The sequence below is a fragment of the Pan paniscus genome, chromosome 9, assembly GCF_029289425.2.
Source record: "Pan paniscus chromosome 9, NHGRI_mPanPan1-v2.0_pri, whole genome shotgun sequence".
NCBI classification, from domain to species: domain Eukaryota; kingdom Metazoa; phylum Chordata; class Mammalia; order Primates; family Hominidae; genus Pan; species Pan paniscus.
In genome coordinates, this window is record NC_073258.2 from 133,954,208 (window position 1) to 133,977,419 (window position 23,212).

A 23,212-nucleotide genomic window follows, 5' to 3' on the forward strand; every position below is an offset into this window, starting at 1 on the left:
AATCCAGGTGTGGGTAAAATAAATACACTTTCAGCCAAAAAGAAATGAGGAAGGAAGAAAGAAGGAAAGAAGAAGGAAGGAAGGAAGGAAAGAAGGAAGGAAGGAATTAAGGAAGGAAGGAGAGAAGGAAGGAATGAAAGATGGAAGGAAGGGAGGGAAGAAGGAAGAAAGGGAGGAAGGGAGGGAGAGAGGGAGGGAAGGGAGGGAGGAAGGGAGGGAGGGAAGGAAGGAAGAAAATTAAACAAAAAATATTTTAGAAAATGCAATTTAACATAGTTTATTGTGACAATGAGTGAAGAGAGTAAGACAAAAAATCATCTTAATCTTAGCTGTATTAGACTGAAAGAATACAGTGTTTACCAAGAACCACATTAGGAGACATTTCCTGAATTAGACTTTTCCAAACTTGTAAAATGGGCCCCTAAAGGAAGAGACAAAAATTTTTAAGAGCAAAGAAAGAACTGTAGTTGATGGCTCTTCTTTAATTTAAACTATGACTATCATTAGCAATGGACCTCTAGAATTTAAACAGTTGCCAGTCCTGAAATGCCTCCCATTCCCCTTCACATTTCTGCTGCACCTGCCAGCACACTGCCACACCAAGCAGGAGGAGGAACAGCTTTTTGCAACACATCTACTGGGGCTGAAGGACTCCGGCATGCTGAGGGCAGAAGACGTTCATTAGAAATCAGAGAAGCCGTTTCCTTTGAGTAAAGGACCTGTGGTCACTCTTAAAACTCCATCATGTTTATATAGGAAATTCCACATTCATGTGCTTATAGCTAAAAGATTATTGGAGAAATATATTCCTCATCAAAGGTAGGAACCTTCAAGGGTACTGAAAACATGTTTCACGACAGTGGGCTACAACAGAAGCCTCTTTATAGAGACTGTTTTAGACCCTCTGAATTCAAACGGGAGCCGTTTTATAGAACAGAAAACTGTTCTATATATAGCAGGACTGGGGATAGAGCAGTAGCCTTAGTGCCCCAAGCAGGCAGGCATCTAGAAATGATGTTGAAATGGAGCCAATCGTGCAGGGCATAGAACTCTAGCCAACAATTATTTTCTGGAAATAAAAACAATCGCAGGTTCTCTCTGTCAGATGGAAAGTGGCAGATAAAGGAAGGAGACTTCAGGGGAAGAACTGCCAGCTTGGAACATTTTTCCTTTACCCCCTTCAAGTGTGTACAAGAACCAGATCTAGTTTTTTGTTTGTTTGTGTTCTTTTTTGGGGGGGGGAGGGGACACGGGGTGCAGACCTGGAAAAGTTGTCTTAGAAGGTTTGTGTAGAAGAGGTAACACGATTGCTGAAATCACAATTTATCAGAAAAGTCAGTATCAAAGAGTCTGTCGAAATCCTATATCTGAGAACCTAAATGCACCAGGCATTCGAAAGTGCTAAGTTCTTGGTCCTTTGAGCCTCCTCAACATGAAGGCAGACATTTCCCTGTCATCCTAGAGCAGTGAAATGCCTCTTCGTTGCCCAGAGAGGAAGGGTAGGAAAAGAGAGCAAAGGCTAATGCTATTAAAAGGCTAAGATATTTCAGGCAGTGCAAAATGCTGGGGTAGGTGAGTCCCGTCCTTTGTCTGAGAGATTCTACCTAGAAACGCTGGTCTGATTTCACAGCTGTTGTGCAGGAGGGCCTCCCCCCAGAGTCGACAGGGGAGTGGGCCTTTAGGAAAAGTGCAGCCTCAGGCATGGAGATTTCCAGAGGGATACCAAAAAAAGGCTACCCATTAAAATCTTTGCTGTAGTAGGAATTTCATTTTTAAAATAAATTGTATTAGTCACCAGCAAGGTTAATCTATTAAGACATCAGGATTAATTCCTAATGGAAATTTCTAAAATACATACACACATACATACATATTCTTTATTAAAACAGGAGAGACAAGTTAGACCAGAAATACGTACAGCGCAATCTCCAGCAAATTTCTCATAATATTTAATATTAACGTTTCATCCAGGTAAGGTATCATCTTATTTTGGGGTTGATGAAGCTTTGGGTAAAGTATTCTAGGGAGTGCAAAATCACATTTTCCTCCCCTTATAAAGTGTATATTTGTTTTATTTTCAAATTTCTGTTGCTTGGCGTTCTTGTAAATTAATCTGTCACCCATCAGCAACCGAAGTCACCTGATCAGGTGCTGCAGTGCTTAGCTGGAGATGGGAAGCCTCTGGAGGTCCCATTTCTGATTAACTCTCTTAGTTCAGATGGTTCCCAGAGTCTCCCCAAGGGTTTTCAATTCTGGCTATTTTCTTCTAGGAATTTCATTAATATTAGCTATTGGGCTTTGCTCCATAAAACCTCCAGTCTAGTTTCTGCCTGTTTCTCGGTGCTCCCAGTTAGAGCATGACAGCCACTCGGGCTTTTTTTCTTTTTTTCCCTTGACCCTCATTCTGCTTCCCAAGTAGGGGAAAAGGTAGGAGGGTTATAGTCAATTTCCTCATGAAGCACAACTGAAGAAACCCAGATTATGTGAATCCCAGGTTCTACTATAGAAATAGTCTTCTTCGGCCAGGTACGGTGGCTCATGCCTGTAATCCCAGCACTTTGGGAGGCCAAGGCAGGTGGATCACAAGGTCGAGAGTTCGAGACCAGCCTGACCAACATGGCGAAACCCCGTCTCTACTAAAAATACAAAAATTAGCTGGGCGTGGTGGTGGGCACCTGTAATCCCAGCTACTCGGGAGGCTGAGGCAGGAGAACCACTTGAAACCGGGAGGAAGAGCTTTCAGCGAGCTGACAGAGTGCCATTGCACTCCAGCCTGGGTGACAGAGTGAGACTCCGTCTCAAAAAAAAAAAAAAAAAAAAAAAAGGAAAGAAATAATCTTTCTCTTTTATAAAGGAATTAGCAGGCCTTGGAATCAGAGCTGTGTAGAAATGACCACGTGATTAATGATGCTAATGATGAGTACTCTTTTGGGGTCTTCCTATGAGTTTCACATAGTCAGTGCAAGTCACATTTTATTTTATTTTATTTTATTTTATTTTAAGACAGAATCTTGCTCTGTCACCCAGGCTGGAGTGCAGTGGTGCAACCTTGGCTCACTGCAAACTCTGACTCCCAGGTTCAAGTGATTCTCTTGCCTTAGTCTCCCAAGTAACTGGGATTACAGACACACACCACCATGCTTGGCTAATTTTTGTATTTTTAGTAGAGACAGGGTTTCACCATGTTGGCTAGGCTGGTCTCGAACTCTTGACCTCAAGCAATCCACCCACCTCGGCCTCCTAAAGTGCTGGGATTATAGTGTGAGCCAACATGCCTGGCTTGCGAGTCACATTTTAAATCTTCATAACAAATAAACCTTATAAGCAGCCTTCCACAGCCAGTTTAAAAGTGCTATTATATCACTTAAAATGAATAAGCAAATAAACAAACTAGTAAAACAAAGCAATAAAACAAGACACAAGCAAGTTAAGTGCAGGGAAGCATTGTTAAAGGTTAGCATAAAGTTTCTTTTTTCCTTTTTCCCTCCTTCCCTTCCCTTCCATTCCCTTCCCTTCCCTTCCCTTCTCCTGCTCCCTCCCTCCCTCCCTCCCTTCCTTCTTTCCTTCCTTTCTTCCTTCCTTCTTGTTTCTGCAAACATATATTAGGGAACATTACTCTCAATCTCCTATGGACAAAAGTCACAAAGATGAGTGTGATGCTGGTCCTATCTTCAAAGACATGCAATTAGTCAAGAGACAGCAGAACCTCAATTCACTAAGATAAATGCAAATGTTAGAATCAGGGTATTAAAAAATTCAAAGGGGCATCAAAAAAGGGGGTATTCATTTTTACTATGATCCTCAGGGAATATTCAGAGAGCAGATGACACTTGAATTGGGCTTTGAATGATGACAAGGACTTAGGCTCCCGGGGAAAGGGGGAAGCACATTTTGGGCAGCAGGAAAGGCGATGCAGCCCCAGAAAGAACTATGTGATGAGAGAGAGCAGGGCATGAGTTTCTTCCCTGTTCACACAGCTACAGAACATGCATCCCACAAGAGTACTGCCAATCATTTATGTGAATAGTCAGGATAAGGTGACAAAAGTAGTTTTGGATCAGAAAACAAAGGCATTTGGGTACCACACCAAGGATTTTATCCTTTAAGCACTAGTGCTTCTCCAACGCGGGAAGGCAAAATATATGCTCTGGCAAGTCAGCTTTGGCAGGATGGGCTTGGTACTGATTCCATTATGATGACTCAGGCCAAAGAAGATGAAGATGAAGTCAAGAGACCCCGAGCAGACAAGATTGGGAGGAGGAGATGGCTATAGCAGATGTCTTTGTAGACTGCATTTGAATTTATGCCTAAATTGTGTTGGGGCAAAGGGGAGAGGAGTCAAAGGTAAATGGACAGCTTTAAACTTGGGCAATTGTGTGTCTGGGAACAGCTGGAGAGAGTCGAGTTTGCAGGGGAGTGCACTGGAGATGGGGTACCCAGAGGGGAACCTGAGAAACAGTCATCCTTTCACTACTTTGTCAGGTAGCAGGGGATTTTCATGAGAAACGTTAAATTAAATGTAGGTTTGACAAGCCCATTAAATACAACACTGAGTTCAAAAAAAGGGAAGAATCGGGCAAACAGACCAAATGAGAGGCAGGAAAGCCAAATTAACGCTCTACCTTGATTCAAAGACATGCTAGGCTTTTTAAATCCACCATTGTAATAGGATGTAATGAAGATTTAAGCTTTAAATATAACCTAATACCCACTAATTAGGATAATAAAATAGAAGGAGTTGCTGTGCCATCCGTACACTAACGTAACTCAACTCCCTCTGCCACCTTTTTTTCTCCTCACTCTCCGGCCCTGAAGCCCTCCCAGTGCCTGCATGTGCTGGTTAATAGACAGGAGTTAAAGTGTGAAGCACGAAACTGGGGTATAAAACACTTAAATAGGAATGTCTCCAGTCCTGCCGTCTGGAGAGATTTAATGATATTTTACAGGGAAGGTCAGGGCATGGCACACATGGGGAATATTTTAGGTTCTGAGTCTTGCTAGGAAGACACTTCTAGTCGAGGTTTTATTTGGGTTTATTTGGTTTTCCTTCTTTCCCCACTTTTGACCTGAGACTGGAAAAAAAATTCCAGCAGCTTTAAAAAAGAAGATAAGCATGTTTGACTATACCATCAAAAACAAAACATTTTGTATATAAACAATTTATAACAAAGCCAAAAGACAAATAAAACATTTTTGGATTGGGGGATTGCAAAGAAGAGGCCACACACAAAAATGAAGAAGAAAAACAAAACTCTTGCAAATTAAAAAGAGGGGATTAATAAGCAAATAAAAATTTGCAAAGGCCTATTCTCAGAACAAATACAAATGGCAAGCTGGTATATGGAATCTTGTTCCTATTCACCAGCAGTGGGAAATACAAACTAAACAGCTCTCCCTTCACACTTTACTAGATGAGCAGGCACTTTTCAGGCTTAAAACCCCTATGGCTGGCAGTAGAAAGGATACTTTCAATGTATACTTTATAAAAAATGAGATTATTATACATGTTTTGTCTGCATTTTTCTTTTCTTCTACAATGATACCAATGGAAATCTCTCCAAGTTTCTGGTATAATTTGCATTCATTCTTTTTAAAGGCTATTTAATATTCCATGTTGCATGTATAACCTAATTTATTCTGTCATTCACCTACTATTTTGTTCACTATTTTTGCTACAAAGGCGGCTAAGGCTGTAATAACTTTATCACAAATTTATACTCTTATTTATATGGATTTTGTTTCTATGGGATGGCTTCTAAAGTTTTCCAAAGTTTAGGAGTCCTGAAGGAACTCGAGCATTGTAAGTATTTTTAGTTTTAACAGGAGTTGCCATTGCAGTGATGAAGTATAGTGAAGAAGGGCAAAGATTCATGAACCCAACTGTTTGGAGTTCATCTGGGCTTTGCCACTCACCTTGGGCAGGTTATTTAAACTCTCTGTGCTTCAGTTTTCTTATGTGTAACATTGGGATGTAATAATACCTTCCTTGTAGGATATTTTACACTGATTAAATGAGTTAATCTATGTAACTAATGCAGTTAATGTGTATGTAATTATATGTTCATAATGTGTATGTAATATAGTAATGCCTCATTCATAGTAGATGTACCATAACCTTTGCTATGATTATTCCTTAGAGAAAAAACACTGGAGACTATGACAATAATTTATTTTATAACCTTTATTGTGTACTATACACACTTCTAGAAGTATGTGGGATGATTTTAGGTGATACGTGGTGGGATTATTTTAAAGTTATTCATTTATTACAATTTATTGTAGACTAAGAGGTTCTGTGTTCTTTTTCCCATTTACAGCTGTCACAAAAGTTCCTTTAAAAATCAATGTATTTAAGTAAACACATAAATAGCTTTAAACTAGAAAGCAATAAAACATAATGATATAGATTACATACAAATACAGTTAAAAGTGTGCAGTTTGGGAGTGACTGGTATTCTGTATTATTATCATGCATTGCTTTAATTCTTCAAACATTTATTGTGAAAAATTCCTCCAGGTAAATTCTCTTAACTGGCAACTGAACCATGTGAGTTCTATCCAGTGGTGGGCTGGTAGACCAGCTCTACAGTTAAAACAAAACAAAACAAAAAACAAGAAGAATGCTCTGATTTACAGTGTTTGCTGATTTCTATGGGGTAAACACTACTGCCAGGACCAATCTTATGTTACCAACAATTTAATTGTCTTGCAAAATTCCTAAATATTTAGCAATCAGCTCCTTGCACCCTACCTCGGTCCACTCCAGAACACCACTGTCCTACTTAACTGTTAAAGTCAAGAGTTTTGATAACTGAAGTGGACAAAACCAGATATGAAAGAAGCATTTAGAATTCGTCTCAGTAAGTTGTATTTCTATCTCAATGACCTATAATTTCAAAACTGTGCAAGAAAAGGTTATTCCTGAATAGGAGTCCAAGTGTTGAGAAATAAGTGAGAGTTCTTAAATTAAAGGGCGATACTCTGAGAAAGGCAGCCCTGTGGGATGATTCTCATTTTACTGTGATTTGAAACAAAGTCATAGTTTCATGGAACATGCCTCCCTAATAATAGGAATCACGCTGCATTACGATCGGTTGTTTCTGTACCTGTATCACAAGTTGGGTTGTGTGGCTGCTTCATCCATTGATGCCCAGGCCTCTCTCTGCTCCTGTGGCCCCTGGAGCTTATGCTATTAAAGTTCTTACACACTGAGCTACAATACTGTGTCCACATGGCTGAGAGCACCTCTCAACTGAGATTAGAACTCAGGTGTCTAATTCTCAGTGCCCTCTCTTCCTTTTGTTGCAACGTATCTTGTCTCCTCAGTGCCCAAAGAAGGCTGTATAGGTCCCATTCTGGCATTGATAACAATCTTGTTATGACTTATGCCAACCATTCACTCATCGTCCAATAAACATTTATTGAGCATCTAGTCTATGCCAGATGCCCTATTCCTTCCTTTTTCTCGCCTTCCTTGTCTTTCTATCTTTTTTTTTTTTTTAACTTTCCTCCAGGAGATCAATGTAGCTGAACACCTTGGAGCCAACTTCCAGAAAATACAAAGTCAAGACCATTAAATCTACCAATGACTGGAAAAGCTTATTGGACTTCAGATTTATTCTCAGATTGTATCTGGGGGTGAGTTAAGAAGCGGTGGTAGTCAGCTGCTGAGAATTTCAGGTGGCTCAGCATGGGCCCATAGCCCTTCTCTTCTCTTGCTGGCATGACCAACCACAAATAGTGACATGTCCTGGAGCTTCTCCCTGGGGTCCCCTTGCCTTAGCTTATGCAGGCAAGTCGCTGGCACCAAGGGCAAAGATGAGGATAGCTTGACATTGCCTGCATGCCCTAGCCCATGAACGACATCCAGTTTTGGAAGGCCACGCACAAAGCAGTCAGTATAGAGTGGCAAAGATCTTTTTATTTCTGTGAATAGGGGATGTCAGGAGCTAATGAACATATTATCTTGGTAGGAAAGACTGGCTCTACAAGCTGAGTTTTATGGACAAGCATAATCTGCAACTCTTTGAGAATGGGTGGCAGGGCATAGGTGAAGGAAGAAGGGAAGGCTTGCCGATGAGCACGTGACCTACAGGCACAGTCTCTCTTCATCACCTTAGGGCGTGGCAAGGAATCCATTGTGACTTTGAACAAGAAGGTCCCCCAGAGGTTATGATGATTGAGCTTCTACAGGAGGTTTTCCTGAGCATGGAAATGTGGGTTCCTTTCTTTCATTGCCCCACTTAGAGGTCACAGTTCCCAGTTGCCTTCCTGAGCATTTGTTGAGCTGGGTCACTGGGGACTGCTGACAAAGACTTCTGCAAAGGCCTCCTGGGGCACAGGTCACTCTGTCACCATGGCCCCCTCCCACTCACACCCATGGTTCTGGAGATCTAAGTACCCCCAGCTACCCCCAGCACTGCCAGGAGCCCTCACAGCCCAGGGGGCCCCACTCCACCCAGCCTGCCCCTGCCTGCCCAGAGATCTCCCCAGAGGCTTCTTAGAATGTTTCCTGGGCATCCGCTCTGCTTTTCAAGAAAAAAACTGCAGTGGAACAGCAGGGCCTGGCAGGCTTTGGATTTGAAATCTGGATAATCCATTTGAAACCTCAAGGCCCGGGCAGAAGGAAACTAAAAATTAAATTAAATCAGAAGCACAAAATCTGTCTTCCTGGCTCTGAGACAGCCTCACCTCAGACTTTGAAAGTTAGAGTGGATAAAATCACAGTCAGAAATTGTCCAACCTTTCCTACCTCCCCCTACATTGTACTGGTAGGAGAATTGAGGTGCAGTGACAGGAAATGACTTGTTCACGGTTCCAGAGACAGGAAAAGGAAGGGTGTTGTTTTGTTTTTATAAATAAACATTTTCATAAGTTAGGATGAGTTCTAACTACTCTTCAAGTGTTAATACATTTAATTCTCAATTCAAATTTATGGGCTTATATTATTAACCCCATCATTCACCTTCTCTAGTTTCTAGAAGTAAAGTCTAAAGCAAAGAAAGGTTTAGTATTTGCTGAAGGCCACAGTTTGTAACTGGCTGAGCTAAGATTTGTACCCCAGCAGTGAGGTTACAAAGTGAATGCTTTTCACCCCTGCTAGGCCACCCAGAACGGTATATTTCTTCTTGTAAAACTCTGACATTCAAAGTCAGGCCTGTCCTTGAAATCTGAGATGTAGAAACACAATGTGATGAAAATCCCAAGTATTTCCATCTAAGCACAAAAGCCTCTATCTATTTGGTAAGAACAAATTAATTCCCTGAATCTTTGATGCAAAAGTGAGAGAAGAATAGTAAAAACCAAATTAGACTTTTAAAAAAATTAGAATTACAGTAAAAAATAGAATGTTAATTATTAAACAAATCTTATCTTGCTGAGAGAAAACCAAGGGCAAATGAGGGATGCAATGAGATAAAGAGGCCATCAATCAATGCTCTATGCCCTGGGAACGTTTTTTGTATTTACTCATTCAATAGATATTTACTAAGCACCTTCTATGTCTAGGCACTACTCTCAGATTTGGGAATACGGTAGCGAACATAACAGACAACGTCCCTGTCTTCATAGAGTTTCCATGTAAATGAAAAGACAGACAGACAATAGGCAAATAGAGAAATCAATCTGAATAAACAATATATGGGGCAGCGGTAATAAACCAAGAAAGGGAGATGGGGAGTTCTGGGATTACGGATATGATTTTATATAATAGGTGGATCAGCAATGACCCCCAAAATATAGCAGTGAGTCCTGTGGCTCTCGGGGGACAGAGTTTCAGGAAGAGGACAGAGCAATTGCAAAGGTCCCCAGACATGCTGGGCAAATTTGAAGAAGGTGGGAGCCGTGCACTGGGGCCAGTGAGTGGAGGGAAGGAGGTGAGAAGCCGGGGGAGGGGATCCAGTAGGGCTCTGGAGGCCATGCTCAAGGTTCTGGCTATTACTTAAAATGAGGCAGAAATGTAAGAGATGACATGGTGTACATTTGGAAACTGGCCACTGTGTTGAGACCTGACTAGAGAGGGTCTGAGGCTGGGACCAGGGGGCTATTGCAGAAATCCAGGCAGGGTGGCTTGGATTAGAGTGCCAACAGTATAGGTACTGATAAGGACGTACAGTCCTCAAAGGTGTTGAAGGTGCAGCTCTGGGATTTGCATCTGGACTGAATGTGGGGTATGGGAGTGGGAGTGGAGATCTAAGATCTAAGTTTTTTTCAAGAAAAAATCTGCAGTGGAACAGCAGGACCTGGCAGGCTTTGGATTTGAAATCTGGATAATCCATTTGAAACCTCAAGGCCCAGGCAGAAGGAAACTAAAAATTAAATTAAACTAAAAATTAAATTAAATCAGAAGCACATCAGGAGTCAAGAAAGACGGAAATTTCAGCCTGAGCTGATGGCTAGAGCCAGATTTCAGTTGCCATGACCACATCTGGAATCCATGTACTCTGCTTCCCCCAGCTCACCTGCTTTAAGATTAAAAAGACTTACTTTCTTCCTTGATGCCTTAGTACATAGATTTTTTTTTTTTTTTCTGAAACAGACTAAGAAGAAAAGAAGAGAAACAAAAAAGGTGGAGGACAGAGGCAGAAGACTTCCTGGAACGCTAATTTTTTGTTCTGGCATCTCCGAAGTGCAGCTCCAGGTGACCTGGCTACCAGCTCCATTTGGTTTATAAGGTCAGTTCTTTTGTCCATCTGACTTCCTTGGCTTAACAAAATAAGTGCTCAGAAACGATTTTCTTACTTGTTTTTGGATATCAAATCAAGTGCTCAAGCTATATCACTTGATATAGTTTCAGATTAGAACCATTGCTAAATGCACAGGAAGCTTTTGGGTGCGGGACCCAGGCCTGAGACTACGTCACATCCAAATATGGCCACCTCTTGGATCTTCGAATAAGGAAACTTCCTCTTCATTCCTTAAGTGTCCACTTTCTGAGCTATGATCTGATTGACGGGTCTTGTAGCTCTCTCTTCCTTTAGAGACTGGAATGTCTGTCCCCCCCATCTTTCCAGTCTTGGGTTCTAATTCGAAACACTTTCAGTGGCTCCATGTTAAACACAATCATGATCTCTTCACCACTGCTCAGCTGGCATCAGAGGAAAGAGTGGTGAGGCTGGTGCATGGTCTGCATCCGGCTCTCTTCACCGCTGCTCAGCTGGCATCAGATGAAAGAGTGGTGAGGCTGGCACATGGTCTGCATCCGTCTCTACCTTTGGAAGCGCTTTCACCCTAGTCCTGTCTCCCAGATGACTCTGGCATGGGTGGGCTCTCACCATTTTTGTTCACTGTCATGTCCTCGGTGTATAAAGGAACAGCGCATAGTATATGCACAATAACACTTGGCTGAAGGAAGAGAGGGTGGAGAAAGAGATACAGGGGAGGAGAGGGGGAGAGAGAAGAAATAAATTATTCTGCTCTCCTCTACTTCAATTGCCTTCTTCTGTGAGCGGCACCCTCAGAGTGTGCTTCTGGCTGAGCGGTGGCTCTAGTGGAATGCAGCGGGCAGGAGCAATGGCTGTGCAGGCTAACCCAGTCATTAGGTTAACTCACTGCTCTCAGCCTCTGCCTGCCTTTGAGGGTTCGGATGTTCTTGATCTCATCCGGGCACCATTGTTCCTGTCCTGCCCTGCCGTGGGTGGCTCCAGCTACCTGACATTAAGCAAAGGGACTTTACTACTGTTGGCCTGAATTTTCTTTCTTTTTTTGAAAAAATAATTACTTTTAGTTGACAAATAAAAATTATATACGCTTTTGATGTACGGCATGATGTTTTGATATAGTATACATTGTGGCACAGCTAAATCAAGCTCATGAACCTATATGCATTATCTCACATATTTGACGTTTTTGTGTGTGGTGAAAACAATGCTTCCATTTTCCATAAAATCTAGTTAGTAATAGGATTCTCCCTTTAAAAATCTGCTCTCCAGATTACATGAGCGAATGCATTCAGAATGCTGAGAAACCTTCCTGGGTGTAGGATGCACCCAGTAAATATTAGCTGTCATTCTCATATAATGTGCAGAGCATGAGGTGTTTGTAGTACAGAGAAAAAGAGGAATGAGGAAAACGGAGAGACTGGGGCCTAACACCATCTAACAGGCATTCCTTTAACTCTCGCCATGGGATGGGAAACCAGATGTTAGATCCATTCTGCAGAGGAAAGTACTGAGACTGGGTGAGCTGTCATTACACCTAAAATCACACAGCAGTGAGCCGGCAGATGGATTCACACCTGCATCAATGGCCAGACACCCTTCCACTGTACCTACTGCCTTCTTCGCCAACTCTATGAATATCTTGAGCCCTCTTGTGGGGCTTCCTATCCAGTTCTTTCTGGCAAGCTCTTTGATGTACTTCCAGGATACCCTGACTGTGGAGTGGGAATGACATATGCAGAGTATTAGAGGGTCATTTTGGCCAAGGGCAGCTGACGGTGGAGTCCCCAGGAAGAGCGTGCTGGCTCGCAGGTGGATTGGCCCCTAGGAGATCCCAGCAGCAGAAAGTGGCGTGAGGACACTCACTCTACTACCAGTGGGGTGCCAGTGGGGCATCCCGAGATCAGCGATGTTCAGGAGAAATACCTAAAGAGAGCTGTGGAAGATACCCTAGACTTCTGGGAATAAAAGATGAGATGCCCCACTTAACCTTATCTCCCAAACCAATAATGCAAGCAGAAGAGTGGTCATGCAAAAGAAAATGCACAGAATCTGAAAACAAGTGGGTATGGTTGGACTGTGGCTCGGACATTTACCACTTATGTGACCCCGCACAAATAACCTAATTTCTTTGAACCCTCATTTTTTTCTCTTTAAAATGTAGATGATCAAAGACAATATCATCTATTGGACAGAACTATTTGCGGGAACTAAATTAAACAATTTATGTAAAGAAACAGACACTCAAATACAGTCATACATCATATAATGATGGCTCAGTGAACGACAGACTGAATATCAACAGTGGTCCCATAAGATTATATACTGTATTTTTACCTTTCCTATGTTTAGATACACAAATGCTTACCATTGTGTTACAGTTGCCTACAGTGTTCAATACAGTCACTGCTGTACAGGGGTGTAACCTAGGAGCACTGTACAGTGTGTAACCTAGCAGCAGTAGGCTCTACCCTACAGCCTAGGTGTGTAGTAGGCTGTACCTTCTAGGTGTGCGTAAGTGTACTCTATGGTGTTTGCACAATGATGAAATTGTCTAACAGTGCATTTCTTGGAATGTATCCCCATTGTTAAGCAATGTGTAACTGTAGTTACTATGCACTGGGTCCTCACTTGTTTCTCATGAGAGGCGTGTGTTTTGAATGAAACGCCCACCACTAATGGACAACTGGCCAGGGGTGTGACGCAAGGACAGAATGTGGGTGTTTAGATTCTGCTGAACTGCGACAGAAAGAGCCACTCAGAAAGAGAAAACAGGAGCTAGAAAAAAATAATGGCATACTTCTTTTCATTCCCCACTCCAAAAATCTGCCATGTATTTTTTAGCCTTGCTACTTTCCAAGCTAAACGTGGAGTTATTTTGTAAAAGTTCTCCAGGCTCAGTTTGGGACCCAGGGACAATTCCCATTACACAGGCTGCTGTCAAAGCTCCTGATGTCACATTTAAAATGGAACAGTGAAGGGATATTATTTTATCTTTTGTTCTTATCTTTCTATTTTATTCTCCCTTCCTGGACTCTGAAAAACAATAAAAAAATCCCACAGAAAATAAATATATTGATATTGAAAAACAGAAAGAAAAGTCAACCATTTGAGTTGCTGAGAGTGGCAGGTGCATGAAATGTAAAGTCAGAGAAACAAGAGGAATAAGAATAAAGGCAAGGACCAAGGCAAGTTAATACCTGAAGGAAAGGAATTCCCAGGGGAAGCACCGATGCTGCGGAAAAATGACTCCTTCCAAGTGACGGAGACACCATATTGCAAATTATTACATGCAGGACAGGATGCTGTGGTTTCAGGAACAAGAGCATGTTCTCATCTCCTGGGCCTGATGAAGCTGACAAATACAATCAAAGCCTTTCTCAGTGAATTCTCAAGAGGGAAGTGTTCAGAAGGCGTTGCTGTCTTACAAGTGAGGCTAACTTGAGAACCTCCAACCATTTCCTTGCACCCAGCACAGACGTGTGAACTCCTGGTATGGAGGGCCCTTCTCTAGGTCCTTGTCTGTTCTGCCCAACAGTCCTATGTGGTGAATGCACACCTACCCTCGAGGGAACCAGGAGTGAACTAACATGCTGGTGTCAACGAGAAATCAGAGCACATATGGCAATTGTATAAGAGCATTTAGAAGCAAGTGCAAACCTCAGATTCCTCAACTTTAAATCAACTCTATAATAATACCTCCTTTACCTAATTCACAGGGCTTTCAACAGAGAAAAATACACACAGTGGTTTTTAATAAAAAAAAAAATGTACGTGGTTATACATCTGTCATCAATATGTCATAATTAATCATAAATAGGGCATAGATCATTAAATAAACTAAGTACTTTCGGGGGGAGGGTTCTAATATTTGCTGCATGGAATAGTTAATTATGTGTTAGAGTTCTTCTACCACCTTTACAGGTTTAGTGGTTTTGTCTGCACTAGACATAGGAGTGAGGTAAAGCTTGGAGATTTTAAACTGCCAGGGTCCTACCGAGAGGCCTCCGGTCCTTGATGACTCGCTGCACCGTGGGAATGGAGTGGGACAGTGAAATGGTGTGACACAGGGTGACTTTCTGGAGGAGAGGGACATAGTCCAGTTCTGTAACCAGCTGCCAGAGAGGAGTGGAGAGGAGAGAGAGGGACAGTCCCCAAGCGTCACATCTCCCTGCTGCTTCATCCTCCTGAAACCACTCGTACTTGGACTAACTTGGAGGTTCGTAGTGAGGAAGAAGTGGGGTGGGATGGTGAATCAACTAGCAATGTCTGACTCAGGGTAACGGGTGTGGGGACACAGCCACAGAGCAAAGAGTCTGCCATCATACCAGGGTCTGCTCTGCAGGGTCTGATATATTGGCGTTGGCTATCCATTGATCAGCTCTGGGTGAAATGTGTCTTGAAAGTCTGATGGGCATTTCTATCTCTGCTACTGCAACTTCCTGTTTTCTGTCCTTCTAGAGAATGCAACATCAGGAGAGAGGAATGGATATTTGCTATCAATTTCTAGGGAAAGAAACTTACCATTAATTGTTTCTGACAAGCGCTAAAGAACACAACGTCCCTGAAAGCAAGACAAAGTGGGATTTGATTATTTTTGAAAGAAGACGGAAGCTAGTGTTGGGGCTGTGTCCCCATCACAGTGGGGTTGGCTCAGCATCCCTCCTCCCGTCTGGGAGTGAAGATGTGTCTGAAGGAGTCAGGCTGAGTACCACAGACGCTGCCGGCGCTCCTCCCAGGTGTCAGATGATGACTGAGTAACAGACTCTGAGGAAACAGGCACTGGGATAAATTGCTGCTGCAGTCCCACAAAAACAGAAGGGGAAATGTGCCGGAAGCAATCAGGGCTTTTGAGAAACAGTGAGACTTCATGGCACATCTCTCAGCCAATCGTCTCAGATGGCTTTGCAGGCATCGGGTAATTAGTCCCAACAACTTCACTGTGAATAAAGTATTAATAGACCTCCGTTTACAAAAGGAGAAGGGGATGGAGAAATGAGGCACACAGGCTAAGAATCAAAATAGCAATTTGATAGCAACACTAGGGAAAAAAAAGTCAAGAAAATAGACATTAAATCTCAAGTCAGGGTAACCAATCCCAAGTCTTTAAAAACAAACAAACCTGTTTTGTTAAAGAAATACACAAGGGAATATAAGTCTTTATGCAAGAACCAGGACTTAGGGAAGGAACTGAGGTGGCTTCCAATGCTTCCCTCCTTCAACCCCACCCTAGCACACTTTGGCTCCATCCAGAAGGAACTTTCAATTATTTGATTACCCCATTCTCCTGCTCATTTTCACTCCTTCGAACTTGCTGTCCCTGCAGCTGGGAGCCCTCACCAACCTCCAAGACCCCCAATCTTTCATGACTCCCACATATCCTTTTGAGCCCCCCTTAGACATTCCCTCAAGGATCTCCCCCTGGTCTCTAAATCTAGATTACATTTGCTTCCAGAATGCATACTGTTCTTGCCCGTCACAATCTTCATCATACCATGTTGTTGTCACTGCCATTTGGTATTTCCCACTAAAGTGTGTGGTCAGGAACTCATGTCTATCTTGCTCAGTAGTTACTCATCAGGACTTAGAACACTCTCTGGCATGTATTAGGATCTCAATAAATATGTATTGAATGACTAGTTGGAGACAATTCTTGTCTTAAGGAAGCTTTCAATCTAGTGGGTAAGATAAATACATGAACACACAGTCCAAGGGAATGAGGATGGGTTGAGTATAAAGTATGAGTTAAAGTAGCAAGCTTTAACATTCCAAGCCAGAACAACGTGGTTAATACCATGGCATATGCTATTGCTTTAGATTAGGATCCCATACTGATAGATTTTTCTGTGCTGGAGAGCTTCCCCAGCACAGAATAACGGATGTGATGAGATGTCCTCAGGGCAGGTGAGATGTCTAAATGGAAGCCACCTTTTAAATTTAATCTCAGAGACTTGCCTGTCAATCTTTGGACAGATAAAGATCTTCAAGATACATCTCCTGTGTTGTCTATCTTAAAGGCAGAAGTATGATTCGGCACCTTGGGCAGATAAATAGTTGTTTGTTTCCCTAGAGAGGCTGTTTAGTATAACAGGAAGGACTTTGTAGGCGGTGGAATGCAATGTGTTGGAAAGAGTGTACATTTTGGAATTAAAATGACCTTGGCTCCAATCCCAGCTCTGCAATTCACTCGCAGTTTGATTTGGACCAAGTTACAGTGTCTCTGAGCGTTACACTTAGTATTGCTACAGAGTTGTACAGATTAACAGTATCTTACAGTCTTGAGCCTCGGTAATTTTTATCAGTGGTGTAAAATGGAAATGATTCAATTTCCCACCTCTGCCACATTCTAGCCATGTGCTCCTGAGCAAGTTTTCTGATCACTCCGAGCCTCAGTTTTCTCACTTGTAAGATGTAGACAATCAAATCCTCCTTGCATATCTACTGTGAAGATTAAGTGAGGTATGTATACAAAGTTCTTAATTTGGTACCCGCATCATAACAGGCACTCACTGAATATATTTTCTTATCTTTTTGGTATTAAATATAATGGAATTTTATCAAATAATTGTTTTGCTGTGAGCCATGGTAGAATATGACTGCCTTCTGCCTTTTAAATTTTAACTCCCTGACATGGTTTTTCTGTGTCCCTACCCAAATCTCATCTGGAATTGTAGCTCTCATAATTCCCATGTGTCGTGGGAGGGACCCAGTGGGAGGTAATTGAATCATGTGGATGGGTCTTTCCCGTGCTGTTCTCGAGACAGTGAATAAGTCTCATGAGATCTGATGATTTTATAAAGGGCAGTTCTCCTGCACACGCTCTCTTGCCTGCCGCCATGTAAGATGTGACTTTGCTCCTCCTTACCTTCTGCATGGTTGGGAGGCCTCCCCAACCATGTGGAACTGTGAGTCAATTAAACTTCTTTTCTTTATAAATTATCCAGTCTCAGGTATGTCTTTATCAGCAGCATGAGAACAGACTAATATACTCCTTCTCTAGTTCATCCAGTAGGTACAGTTCCTTCTGTGTGATCTCAGCCTCCCCATCCACTGATGTAACAATGGCCCTGACTATGTTTTTCCCTTTCTCTTTTTCCTGGCCCCAGTCAAGAATTTCTGGCAACCCCTCAAGGCCAGAGTGGACAGCCCTGGATATTCAGACCACATTTCAGGGAACTTCTTACATCCCACTGACTTTTCTGTCTTGACATTAATTTAGAAATCCAGTCACCAAACAGTTGGATAAAACATGTGTCATCTCATGCAACTGATAGAACAGTATCACAATTCAAGAGCTCTGATAAATAACTGAAAGGGACATTTCCATAAACATTCTTATTCTGTTCCTAACTGCAAGAGGATATTAGGTTGTTAGCATAAAATTTGCCTATTCAGCTTTCTGAGTCTACTTTATGAGGAGAAAACTGATTTTCTTTTTAGATACAAATATATTAAAGTTCACAATTAATTTAGATAACACCATGTGAGCTGATAATAAAATGTCTAGCAATTAAATAATGAATGCTAGGAAGCCATAGTCATCAGAGATATCAGAATACACCTTTATTTTAATGATGTAAAATCAGTGTGTTTTCATATGATTTAATTATAGATTGACAGGAAAAAGTGCAAAACCATAGATTAACAATTTAAGGTAATGCATACACTAGAAACTGTTTCCAAAACTGTGATTAGTACTGAGCAAGTTAAATTCATCATCTTATAAAAGAGAATTTATAGATTTCAAATATAATAGCTTAGCATGAATAGAGATAGAAGACCTTTGAGTACGATATGAGTAGATAATTTTTCCTATAACATAGAATGAAGTGAAACTGCTAAGTAATGCACACATTTCTCTGAAGGCAGGTTTTGCCCATCATACTGTTTAGGCTTACAGTAGAAAACACTAGTCCCAAGGACTTACATCCATTGTAAAATGCAGACCCAACTATATCATGTTTTTGCAGAATTCTAGGGGTACCTCTTTGATGTGTGCTCCAGGACAGCTGGTGGCCCTGGATCTAACAATATTCCACCTCTTCATAGAGACAATAAGATCTACAGGTTCAGATGGGGAGTCTGAGATGCAACAAAGACTCTTCAAGTTCTTCAATTAGGAAAGCCTCTTTATGTCTAAGAGTGATGCTACACTTCTCTGGGAAGAAGGGCATCTCTGAGCTCTAAATGCTTTATGTATCTGGCATTTTAAATAATACCACCAAATATGGGAGCCACTGAATTGATGAAATCACAAACTGGAAATTCCCCGAGAGTGAAACAAACAAACAAACTTGGGTTCTGACATTCTGCAGAAAGCAGGTGTATACGACTGAACAGGGAGAAGGGGCTCTCCTCAAAGAACCTCAGAGCCACAAGGTGCTTCTTTTCAGAGGAACATAGAACAGTTACTCTGGGGATTTCACGGACACCTTCTCACTCACTGATCTGGTCACACTCTGTACCCTAGTAGGCAGCCCAGATTTTCACATTGACATAGACTGAACTTTATTACTCATTTATTGACACAGACTGAACTTTATTACTCTTTTTTTTTCTTTTTCTGGTTGAAAAAATGATGAACACTGTGAATTTCACTTAAAGCCACCTGCTACCCATTTCAGGCAATGGTAAAAACTAACATCAACAGGCTAGACAAAGTAGCCATGGGAGCTGAATTTCATTCCAGAAATGGACAATATTGTTAACGTGCACTAAGAGCAGCAAACCATCTCTCTAACTAGGGAAGCATTATCGATAAGATTACCTTTCTGTAAGAGCAAGAAGAATATCCCATCATTTACTGCAGAAGAGAGTATTGTGCAAAGGTTTGGGCTAACCTCAGCACCCCTGTAGTTAAAGATCTTCATGATAATGAAAGAAATGAATAAAAAGAAAATGCTTCCAAGAGGTGTGATTTTATACATTTTATTCTCGTAGCTAGATAACTATGAGATATAACTTCAAAATACAAGAAGGCTTAAATAAAAGATGATACTTGGGAGCTCCTGCATGCCAACATTGGAATCTAATTCTCACATTTTAGTCTCCTGTCCTATTCATGTGGTGGTGCTAAGAATGACAGCAAAGACACCAAGAACTGATTGCTTGCTACTCTGTTAATTTTTACGTTTAATTTCAAGTTTTGTGTTGTGTTTGTGTTGGATTGATTGATTGATTAATAGAAAACAGAGAGCAAACCTATTGTCTGGGCCCCATTCAGCACACTGTGGAGTTCTTGATACACTGCAAAATTCCCAGTGTTTTCTCCATGTGTCCTCACTCTATAAGCTTTAGCTAGATGGGAAATCATTCTGCGAGGGAGCTTTAAAATATCACACAGTTGGGACAAAGAAAAAAAAACATCTCTTTGTTCATCTGGAAAATGAGAAGGCTAGACAAATGATCCCTCTGGTCTCCTCCAAGTCTTAAATTCTCTATTTCTCTGATGCTTGGAGACATATAAGGGATTGTTTTAGGAAAGAAATACTAAGTACCAATGACATTTTTTGGCTTCCATTTAAAATAGATATCAAATACCTGTTTATGCTTTCAGATGTGTGCATTCCCATAGCAATTTCTTGTTCAATTCAACATGGAGGTACACTGGCTGACAGAGTGGAAACACTGTAAACGGGTGGTTTTCGTGGTTTATATTTTAACACTGAAAGGACTCAGAGAACCTCAGACAGCCAGGAATAGGAGAAAATATTTCCCTCCAATTAAATTTTTCCTATATATCCTAACATGCTTGCGACAGGTTTGACTCATTCCAAGTCCAGAATCATAGGTATGAGACAGTGAAAAGGACACTCTGCTTCCACCTGATATAGTCTCTGCTGTGCTACCAAGTTTACAGAAGAAGTACACAAGGCCCAGAGAGATTCACAGGGACGTTAGCCTGAGGAAGCTGTTGATTAAAATCAAGGCTACTGTGTCCTCGTTAAGGTCTGTGTATAGGATTCTGAATTGCTCCTTGAAGTAAATGCACCAATTCGACATTTATGCTGAGGCTGATGAGGAAGGTTACGCTGATCTAACACAGTAAGAGATCAGACTTTGTGGCCAGGAATGCCTAGATTCATCATTCACTTGATGTGTGACTTCTAATGAGTTGTATACCCTTTCTGCGTCTAAATTCCCTACTCTATAAAATAAGAGGGTGTTTTGAGGGTGATACCTCAAAACATTTTTATAGAGATTAAAAAGGGTAACATACATAAAGTATCTCAATATCCCAGAGCCTGGCCCAGAGTAAACATCCACTAAATAATCATCCTCTCTTGCCATTTTCAAAGTGTTAGGGGATAAAGCACACACACAAAGCACTCTTCTTCAGTTCTCACCAGCTGGATCTTTGCCTGACATTGATAGATGTTGCCTGAATCTAAACTGAAAACATGAAGGTAGATGGGCCTTAAACACATTAAGGATCAACAATTTCAGTAGAATTAAATGGTAGGAAGAGAGGATATCATCATAGCCATCAATAATAATGATACTAATTAGCTTCCATTTAACAAGCACTTACTGTGTGTGTGGCACTATGATAAACACATGCATTGTTTCACTGAACACATACAACACTAAGAAATAGCTAGAGTTGTTACTCCCATTTTACTGAGGAAGGAGCTAAAGCTTAGAACCTGATTGGTAGAACCAATATTCTCACCCCTATGCAATATCACCAGTCTATGACAGTGCTTCAAAAACTACCACAAATATAAAATTGCCACCAGAAGTATGCCAGCATAAAATTGCACAGATAGGCAGCATCGAATCCAAAATGACTTTCTCATTCATTTGTTTGTGCACTGATTTATTGTACAAAATTCGATGAGCACTTACTATGCACTCGGCAGGATGCTCAATCTAAGGGTTATAAAGATAATGACATATAGTCCCTGCATCTGTGATGCTCAGAGTCTAACACACAGATGCAAACTAATTAAAATGATGCAACATAGTTGGGGTGGACACCCACTCACTGCCCTTTCTGTCCACACCACTGCAGGTATGCCTCTTGGTGCAAGCTCTCTGAGCACAGGGACAATTCCTGAAGGAAAGGAGTGCTTCAGATACAGTAACCACCTGCACACAACGGTATCCAATGCAGAGATTAGCCCCTTAGAAGAAGCTCATGTTTCTTAGCCCTTTTACTGCTTGCTGTGATAGTTAGGGTTAGTAATAAATTGAAAGTTGAAGTGGTCTTTATTTAAGCAGTTGTAGGATATTTGGACTAAAAAAAAAAAAAAAAAGAAAACTGAAAGATAAATGCAATTTTCTTGTAGAACAAGAAAAAATCTAACGGCCCAGAATATCCTGCAAATTGCAGTTATTTATTATCAGACACTGCTGTACAGCGTTATTGACTAAATAAAATGCACTGCAATAAGACCCACAAAGCACTATATTATGAGGCATATATCAGGATGCAGATTTTTTCATATACAGAACACCACCTCGAAACAGTATTCCCTGTCAGGGAGTTATATTTCTACCTCTGAGCAGGCCTGAACCCTGTGTCCCTTGTGGCCATGTGAAAGCCATGCTCCTTCCCCTCCGGGCCGGCCCGGGGACGCTTGGTGCAGGGTATGAGGCAAGAGAAAGGGACCCAAGAAAGGTGCAGGAGGAGGTGGATTGAGGGTGGTGGACAAGGCGGGTCTGCACATGCACCATTGTGTGCTGAGAATACATCTTTCTTATTTTACCAAACTCACAAATACATATCAATTTGTTCCCTTCCTCAGCTTCAATGCATTTCTTGTTAAGGAACATCTCTTTGAGAAGAAAGCCTCTGACAGAATATCCAAGCACAAAGGAATGATCCAGACCCGGAGAAGCCAAGTTTCTACGAAGTGAGGAGTCAGCAGGGGGCAGAAGAAATGTTATTGCTTTCACTCCTTGTTGGAAAATTAAGGGCCTTCCTTTAAATCAAAATTTCTCTTTGCTCTTAATAAGATGACAGTCTAGAACACTTGGCCTGCTGCTGAGAGAGTGACTTCTTGCTGGGTTTAGATTACTCAAGAGCTCTGCATTTAATCTCAGAAGGCTGCCAGGGGTTTCAAGGAGAGCTGGCAGAGCACCAGATAGCAGCCACCCACTGAAAGTGGATGTCCCTCGCTAGGACGCACGACCATCCTATTTCATTTATTCTAGCTGGGGTCAAAGGACAGATGCAAACCAGCACCTTCTCTTAGGCACCTGAGTGAACCAGAGGGATGGGGAGGGGTTATGAGGGAAGAAAGTGTCCTAGGAGCAAGGTGGGAAGCGTACCAGGCCTCTGGACTGCAAAAGTGACCCCTGTGAGCCAGCAGGGTGCACACCCAAGAGCCAGTGAGGTGCTGGGGGCCGGGAATCAGCTCCATGGCACCCACCAAACCACACTTCCAAGTCCTGTGGCATCCTGAGGAGCTGAGGAACTGACCCCACAGCCCTCAACAAGTTCCCACCATCTCATTAAGCCTCTCCATGAAAGGTCAAGATTGTAATAGTCTGGGCCCATTATGTTCTTTCTCTCGCAGAACCAAAGTTCAGGAGACAGAAGCTTTTTT

At 41.8% G+C, this 23,212-nt stretch overlaps 1 protein-coding gene across 3 annotated transcripts in view; it reads right to left on the bottom strand.

Moving 5' to 3' along the window:
* The window catches only part of OPCML (opioid binding protein/cell adhesion molecule like), a 1,145,446-nt gene that overhangs the window by 853,127 nt on the left and 269,107 nt on the right, over positions 1-23,212 (bottom strand). The window lies entirely within an intron of this gene.